Source organism: Oratosquilla oratoria, chromosome 24, assembly GCF_046742065.1.
Source record: "Oratosquilla oratoria isolate Oo_2021 chromosome 24, ASM4674206v1, whole genome shotgun sequence".
NCBI classification, from domain to species: domain Eukaryota; kingdom Metazoa; phylum Arthropoda; class Malacostraca; order Stomatopoda; family Squillidae; genus Oratosquilla; species Oratosquilla oratoria.
In genome coordinates, this window is record NC_134800.1 from 44326551 (window position 1) to 44335477 (window position 8927).

Consider the following 8927-nt stretch of genomic DNA (forward strand, 5'->3'; position numbering starts at 1 on the left):
CCTTCAATACACTGTGCTACCAAATTCTCTTAATAATATTACCCTCCCTCTATATAATTATCATATGGTTCTAATACGACAGTTGGAGTAAGTTTACCATCCTACGGTACATACATACATACATACATATACCAAGGCTTATTCCCCCTTCCAAGGGAGGTAGCCAAAAAGGGAAAGGCATAAAAACACTCCCACCCATTTCATCCCTAAATACACTCCACCCTCCTCCCACCCTCCCTCTCATCCTCCCTATAAATAAACAAATCAGTTATGTGCAACTTCTTAATCATCATCCTCTCCTTCTTGTTCTTCTTCTAGTACTTCTTCCTCTATCTTTTTTATTCTTCTATTTTTTTTCTTCTTCTTCTTCCTCTCCTCCCCTCCTTCTTCTTCCTCTCCACCTCCTCGTTCTTCTTCTTTCTCTTCTTTTTTTCTTCTCCCTCTTCTTTCTCTCCTCATTCATGTTCTTGTTCTTCTTTTCTTCTTCTTCCCCTCCTCCCCTTCATCCTCCTCCTTCTTCTTTTTTCCTTCTTTTTCTTCCTCCTCTTTTATTCTTCTTCCTCTTCCTCTCCTCCTCTTTCTTCTTCCTCCCCTCCTCCTTTTCTTCTTCTTCTTCTCTTTTTCTTTCAGCCTGTTCAACAGACTTTACACGCGTACCTCATCCTCGGTGTCCTCAATATCCCTCCATCCATTTCTGCTTTCCATACTTCTAGGGCAATCATGATATTAGAAAATATTTTAATAGTTTAGAATATTCCTTTTCCATACGTAATAAAATCACAATAGACTACAATATGTAGCGGTGTGGTTTCTGTACCAAACTATGTGATAACTTACAAAAAGCAAGTCTTCCTGTTTCTTGTTTTATTTTTGTTTTAATCAATTTATTACGCTCAAGGAGCGTCAAACCTAGTACAAAAGTGTAGTTATGTACAGAGTACTAGTGACACACAGGACACACTCGAATCATAACTGAAGGAATTATTTCCTGTTTCTTAGTAACATTGGACCTGTTACAATTGAAATTAAGATGTGTTATTAACGCGGTTTGGTCAGTGTAAGGAGTGAATAAATTTGACAGGATCTCTAGGTTTAGGATAGGAAAGCGTCACAAATTTAAATAATAATTGCCAAGACCCTTGGGAGAAAAAAAAAATGTGCTGCGCGATAGCTTATCTGGAGTCCCCCCCCCCCTTTTGGAAAGGGGGGGGCCCAGAAAAAGGTCTAGATTGCAATGATTAATTTGTTAAACACATATCTAATTCAGATCGCTTATAATATTCACATAGGAATTGTATGTATTTGAATGTGAAATTGCTGCAATTGGAACAGTGTTTCGTATACATCGATAAATTCGTTACTGGGGACGCGCGTGTATGAATTCCCTTATATAAATCTGTTCTTTATATTTAAATCTTATATAAATTCTTGGAATGGATTTTTTTTTTCAAGAATACCACCATAAGAATCTTACGGTGGTATTCTTCATAAAAAAAAATCCTTACATAAATCTTTCCTTATATAAATGTTATATAAATCATTGGAAAGGATTTTTTTTTTTTTTTTTTTTTTTTTTTTTAGAATACCACCGATCGTCTCGAGGCGATGGGACCTATTAAATGCAAGTGTACAGTCCTCTGTGAGCCAGTTTGCACTTCAGTTGCAAAATAGCAGCAGCAGCGGCAGCTTTAGTTCTAAATTTAGCTCTGACTTGGTTTTGATCTAGGGGGGACAGCAGAAATGATCTCTTACTTAGCAGCAGTGTTAAGGGTTCGCTGAGCGATATTTGGGAGCGTCCCTAGGTTGTGGTAATGGACAGCCGCTAGTGACTCATTATTTACTTTACAAAATCGTTCTGAATCCAGTGATATAAACCAGAGGTTGTCACAAATTAGGAAACACAACAGTTTAAGAGAAGTATTAACCACATCCATTATTTATACTTTTATTGGAGATAAATTTATATTAGAGAGGTACAAACATAGACTTATTTTAGAGGCCGATGCGTCACACATAATTGCCCATTTCAATGTTGAACTTTGATATTCATGTGCCCCCTAGACTCTTATGGCCCTGGTGCGGCCCACTGACTGCACCCCCCTCTCGTGGGATCTGATAATAGCAACACTGTAATGATAATAATAATAATAATAATAATAATAATAATAATGATGATGATGATGATGATAATAAAACATACATACATACATACATACATATGCTAAGGGTTTTTCCCCCCATACAAGGGAGGTAGTCAAAGTCAAAAGACATCAAACCACTCCCAGCCTTTTCATCCCCACCCACTCCACTCCTATTCACCTCCCCTCCCTCTTTCCTTGGCTCCTCCTGGATGACGGGTCATCCCTGCATCTCGACCACTGCCCCAGGGTGACCAGATGTTGAAAACTGAAATACGGACACCTAAATGGGAGAGGTACTGTATATGGACACAGGTCAATCTTGCCAACCTCCGAGCAGCAGTTCGTGAAGCGCATGCTACGGCTACGCGTGTCAGGGTCAACAAATATCATGAGTGGTGCGAGAGCTTCAACACCCACACCTCCCTCTCCGAGCTCTAGCGCAAACTTCATGTAGCCACTAACAGGCCTCGCCCACGTCTAACCCATCATGCCCCAACCGAAGAGGCGCAGCGGCTGGTAGAGGAATTCGCCTCTCGAACCAGCAGTGCCTTCCTGCCGCAGCGCAACCAGGAGATGCAACAACATCTGCGGGAGGGAAGGACCCACCACGTCGGGGACATGATGGCCCAGACGGACGAGACCGACGAGGAATTCACTCTCGGAGAGCTCATGGCTGTCCGCAGACCTGACAAGGACACTGCTCCCAGCGAGGACGGAGTCACCTACTCCATGCTGGCACACCTCGGACCTGCAGGAGATGAGGCCTTTCTCCGCGTGATCAATGCGTCCTGGAGAACCGGGAGACTGCCCACAGCCTGGAAGACGGCCACAATAGTGCCGATCCCCAAACCTAAGGAACCCGGTGCCTACCGCCCCATCAGCCTGGTCAGCTGTATGGGGAAAACAGCAGGAAGAATGGTACTCAACAGATTGCTATGGAAACTAGGTCCATTGCATGAGCATATCTATGCTTATCGCAAGGGCACTGGTACGGTCCACAGCATTGCCACCCTTCTCGCAGCAGTGAGCAACGAGCCCTCCATCGACATATTTCTCGATCTGGAAAAGGCCTTTGAGCTAGCCAGTCCTTTGGCTATCCAAGACACTCTCGCATGCAAAGGTGTGAGAGGAAGACTTCTCACCTGGATAGGCGACTACCTGTCACGCAGATCTGCGCGCGTGCGTTTTCAAGGCCACATGTCGGAGCCCACGGTGCTGGAGAATGGTACACCACAGGGAGGGGTCCTCAGCCCGACTCTCTTCAACGTGCTGATCTCCAATGTACTGGAGCTCCCCCTCCCCCACGGGTGCAAAATCATTTCCTACGCCGATGATCTGGCTCTCATCATTGCTGGGAAGCAACGATGCCACGACAGGGCACAGCGCTGCCTCGACGCCGTCGCAGCGGAATGCGTCAGGATTGGGCTAAAAATATCCGCATGCAAGTTCCTTTCCCCGCCCAAGACCTCATTACGTACAAGCGGTGCGTTCTATCGCCGACTACGCAACCCCGGCTAGAGTCATCCTGGGAGCACAACGGTGGTATAAAATTCTCAGCCTCCAGCGGGAAGCCTCGCTTCCTCCTCTCCAACTCAGGATCAGAATGTTCGGGGCGGACTTTGTTGCCCGCGCACTCCACCCCCGCGACGAGACAGGTCTAAGTCGGGCCATCTACTTCTCACTTGCAAGCACAGACACACTGCAACGCCCCAACACTTGGCTCTCACACGCGGCCAAGCTCCTGGCTTCCTTCCAACTGCGGCAACCTCTCCTCGAGAAGGACATACCAAAATCCCACCCGGACTTTAAATGCCCACCGCCGTGGGCACCGGCTCCCGTGACCTTTAAATTTACGTCACTCCCGGGGAAAAAAGGGCGCAGGCCACTTAGACAGAGCGCGCGTCTCGGCAAACAACGGCACCCGGGCACTGACGCGACCTGGTCATACCATATATTTCACAGATGGCTCTGTAGAACCAAACAACCCACACACGGTCGGAGCTGCCTTCGTCACTGATGGATACATCTTCGGCAGAAGAGTCAGCGACTCCGCGTCCTCTCTTCAAGCCGAGGCCGTAGCGATGCAGGCCCTAGAACATTCCGTGGTCATCCACACCGACTCTGAACCTGATAAGCTGCTTGCAACAGGCAGAGCCCGAATATAATGTCCACCTCCTCACCAATGTCATTGCGCTCCTGCACAAATTACACTGTGCTGGACGAAATGTCATCATCAACTGGATGCCAAGTCACGTCGGTGTGCATGGAAACGACCTTGCAGACGCAGCAGCTGCCGCAGCTTGGAAGCGCGCCAGTGTCGATGTCCAGGTCCCTCCCAGCAAGAGCCAGCTCCAACTTAGAACTAGGGCATTAGCACGCACGCAGTGGCACCTCCAACACAGTCTGGAGACGCAGATTTCCCAACGAGCGGGGTGGTACAAAAACATGACAGCATATGAACCTCTAGTCCTCCCCCGCTCCACTCCCAGAGGGATAGAAAAGTTACTCTTCAGGCTGCGTTTCGAGGACCGTTGCTTCTGGCAACTTAATCCCAGAGCACCATGGAAGACGGCCGGTGCAACCACTGCGGTGCAGAAAATGCCGACCTCCTCCACTACTTGAGCGATTGCCCACCTCTTTCCTCAGACGGGGACCACCGGCTCCCCCTGAAGGTCTTGTGAGCCGCCTCTGCCGCCTCCAAAGCCCCTATGAGCTCCGTCATCTACTAGAGCGTCCGACACCGCTCTAACAGCTGCAGCTTCTCTTTTCCACTGCCCCCTATCCCCCTCTGACTATAGCTACACTATTCCACAAGGTTGTGTCTTACATAAACACCACCGCACGGGCTCAAACAAAGCCCGTGGGAGTGATACGTCACTCCCCCCCCTCAAAAAAAAACAAAAAAAAAATCACCCCCACCCTCTCTGCACACCACATGTGATCTGCCAATATATTCGTGTCTCTCCAACTGTTAATTCGACCTGTATAACTCTATTATTTGTCGTACGCCATTATTTGGCTTCAGCAATGTGGTTGAAATAAGTTCATTTTTGTATTTATATGAAATCAATCGATTAGGCCCATATTCCCTATTCTTAGTTCCGCCGCCTAACTGGATTCTGGAAAAACATGAGTTGCAAGAACAGTTACGTGATGTCATCCGCTCCTGAAACAATCATCGGCTGGTTAGCTGTTCTTGTGATTCACAGTGATCTCGTATCATATATTGGACTCGTCATCGACAGCTATTACCTACCCGGTTGAGAACGAAAACAGCCTGCACATGTTGTGCTACACTACGGCCATTTTTTCTTTCTCTTTTGTCGCATTATTCGGTATTTTTCGTTATGGATGAAGGCTTCGTCTCCTATTTGACGAATATTGGCGGGTCTACAATTCCATCACATCTCACGATCCATCGTAAGAGGATTTTTCTGTGTTATTTTTCTTCCCACATTCTACCCCCAACTTCCTTTTGAATAACAAGCACATGGCTTCGCTTACAAAAATCTAGAATGCTCTAAGAATATTTCAACAGTATGTCTGACATTCGTATTGGTACCTCTTCGTTCATCACCCAGATTTGCTAAGTATGACGGAAAGAACTATATATTTGGAGATTTACATACATACATATACCATACATATACCAAGGCTTTTTCCCCCTTACAAGGGAGGTAGCCAAAAAGGAAAAGGCATAAAATCATTCCCACCCATTTCATCCCTGAATACACTCCACACCCCTCCACCCTCCCTCTTATCTTAGCACCTCCTGAAAGACGGGTCATCCCTGCACCTTGTCCACTGCCCTGGGTCAGAAGCAGTGTCGCAAGACACAGCACATCCACAGCAAGGCCGCTTCATGAAATCGGCGACCCCCCTCTCCGTCCCCCCCATTGCATAAAAGGAGAAGACGGGGAGAAATCCCTTCGGGCTGCGTCAAATTTTGCTCATACATACTACCTCACCCCCCATCCCCCCGTCCATTCCACCTCATGCATCACAACATCGTCCATATACAACCATTCCCCATTCACCCCTGTCTTCTGTCCTCTCCCGTCCTTTCTCAACAGACATTCCCCTCTTCCCCAAAGCCCCCTTCACCCCATCCATCCACCTCATCCTAGGACGTCCCCTCATGTTCACTCCCTCCATATCTGCCTTTCATACCTCTTTTACTAGTCTTTCTTCACTCATTTTTTCCATGTGTCCAAACCATCCTAATACTCTTTCATCAACCCTATCTCCCAACTCCCTTTCCACCCCTGTTCTCCTCACCTCCTCATTTCTCACCCTATCTAGCCTAGTAACCCCCATCATACTTCTCAGACACCTCATCTCAAACACATTCAAACTCCTTCTCTCTTCTTCTCTTATGTTCCATGTTTCTGCCCCATACAGTGTTGTTGGCACAATCACTCCTTCATACAGTCTCCTCTTAGCATCCATTCCCAAATGTCCATTCCTCATTACACTCTATAATCCACCAAGGCATTTACTCGCTTCTCTCAATCTACATTCTACCTCCACCTTCACTCCACCTTTTCCTGCCACATTTGCACCCAAGTATCTAAAACTATCCACTTCCTCCAGTAGCTCTCCCTTAATGCTCACTTCCAGTCTACTGCCACTTTCACCCCTTGTACATCTCATCACCTTACTTTTACCCACATTTATCTTTAGCTTTCTTCTATCACATACTCTCCCAAACTCTGTCACTAACTTCCTCAATCCCTCCTCCGATTCTGCCACAAGCGCAGTGTTGTCCCAAGCAACAGCTGGCTCACCTCCCACTTTTCTCCATTTTCTTTAACCATCTCCAATCCCTGACCCACTACCCTTGCATTTACTTCTCGCACTACCCCATCCATGTATAAGTTGAACAGCCAGGGCGACATAATGCATTCTTGACGAAGTCCCACATTTAACTCGAACCACTCACTCTCTCCATTTCCAATCCTGACACAAGCTCTACTACTCTCATAAAAACTCTTGACAGCTCCCAGAAGCTTTCCTCCTATCCTGTATATCTGCATAACCTCCCACAGTGCCTTTCTGTCTACCCTATCATAAGCCTTTTCCAGATCCATAAAAGCCCAAAAAACATCCTTCCCCTTTCCTATAGCTTTCTCACATATCTGTCTTACCACAAAGATCTGATCTACACAACCTCTACCTGTCCTAAATCCACACTGTTCCTCACCAATTACTCCCTCTGTTCCTCTCCTAATCCTCTCAATCAAGATCCTCCCATAAGCCTTCCCAACTACACTTAACAAGCTAATCCCTCTGAAACTACTACATTCACACTTGTCCCCTTTTCCCTTGTAAAGAGGAACTATACAGGCACTCCTCCAGTCCTCCGGCACTCTACCCTCTCTCCAGCAAACATTAGATAATCTCACCAGTCAGTCCACCATAACTGTACCTCCTTTTTTTTTTTTTAGACATTCTGCATGGCATCCATCCAGACCAGGTGCCTTACCTGCTTTCATCATCTTAACAACTGCCTTCACTTCATCCTTCCTTATTTCTCCTCCATTTTCCTCACTCATCACTCTCATTTTCTTAGCATTTCCCTCCCTATCCTCCTCCACATTTAGCAACTCCCTCAAATATTCTGCCCATCTTCTCCTTACTGTCTTCTCTTCCATTATCATCTCTCCATCTGCACCTTATACCTTTTCTTCTCTACTTGATTTGCCTCTTCCTCTCTTAATTTCTTTCCAAAACATCTTTTTATTACTTTCAAAATTTTCTGTCATACTCTTACCCCATTTCACATCTGCTCTCCTCTTTGCCTCCTTTACCTTTTGCTTTACTTCTCTTTTCTTTTCTTTGTACCTCTCATATGACTCCCTCGTCCTATTTTGTAACCAATCTGTGAAAGCTTGCTTCTTCTCTTCTACAACCTTCTTTGTTTCCTCATCCCACCATTCACTACCCTTCCTTCTATTTCCTCCTGTCCTTGTTCCACACACCATCCTTGCACATTTTGTGACTCCCTCCTTGAACCATCCCCATTCCTCCTCCACACCTAGCTGTACTCTTTCCTTCACTCCATCCCACTCCTCCTTCAGCTTCTTTTTGTACTCCTCCTTTTCATTCAAAGAGTTCACTCTAAGAACCTCCCTAACTTTTGTCCCTTTCCTCTTTCTCCATCTATCCTCCATTCTCAACTTACCTTCCACCAAAAAATGATCTGATATTCCCCCACCCTCTCCCCTTAGCACATGTACATCCTTAACTCTTTCTATCATAATTCTATTTACCACTACATAATCCATTAATGCTCTAACACCCTTCCATCCACCACCCTCTCCCATGTGTACTTATGCTTGACTTTCTTCCAAAACACTGTATTTGCTATCATCAACTCTCTAGACACATTTCCACCATCAACTCTCCACTACAATTCTTTCCTGGAACTACACATTTCCCAACCACTCCATCAATTGGACCATTTCCTACCCTAGCATTAAGGTCTCCCAGTACTATTACATTGACATTTCTCCCTAAATCCTCTATGCACTCATTTAAATCTATCCAAAAGGCCTCCCTTTCTTCTACACTCTTCTCACTTCCAGGCCCATATGCACTTACAAAGACCCACATCTCCTTTCCCAGTTTCACCTTCATCCACATTATCCTTGAGGAAACCTCCTTCCACTCCACTACACGTTTACCTATCTCCTCACTTACTAGAATAGCCACCCCTTCCCTCCCTCGCCCTCTCTTCACTCCTGATAACCTCCCACTTACACTCACCCTTCCCTTTCAACTTAG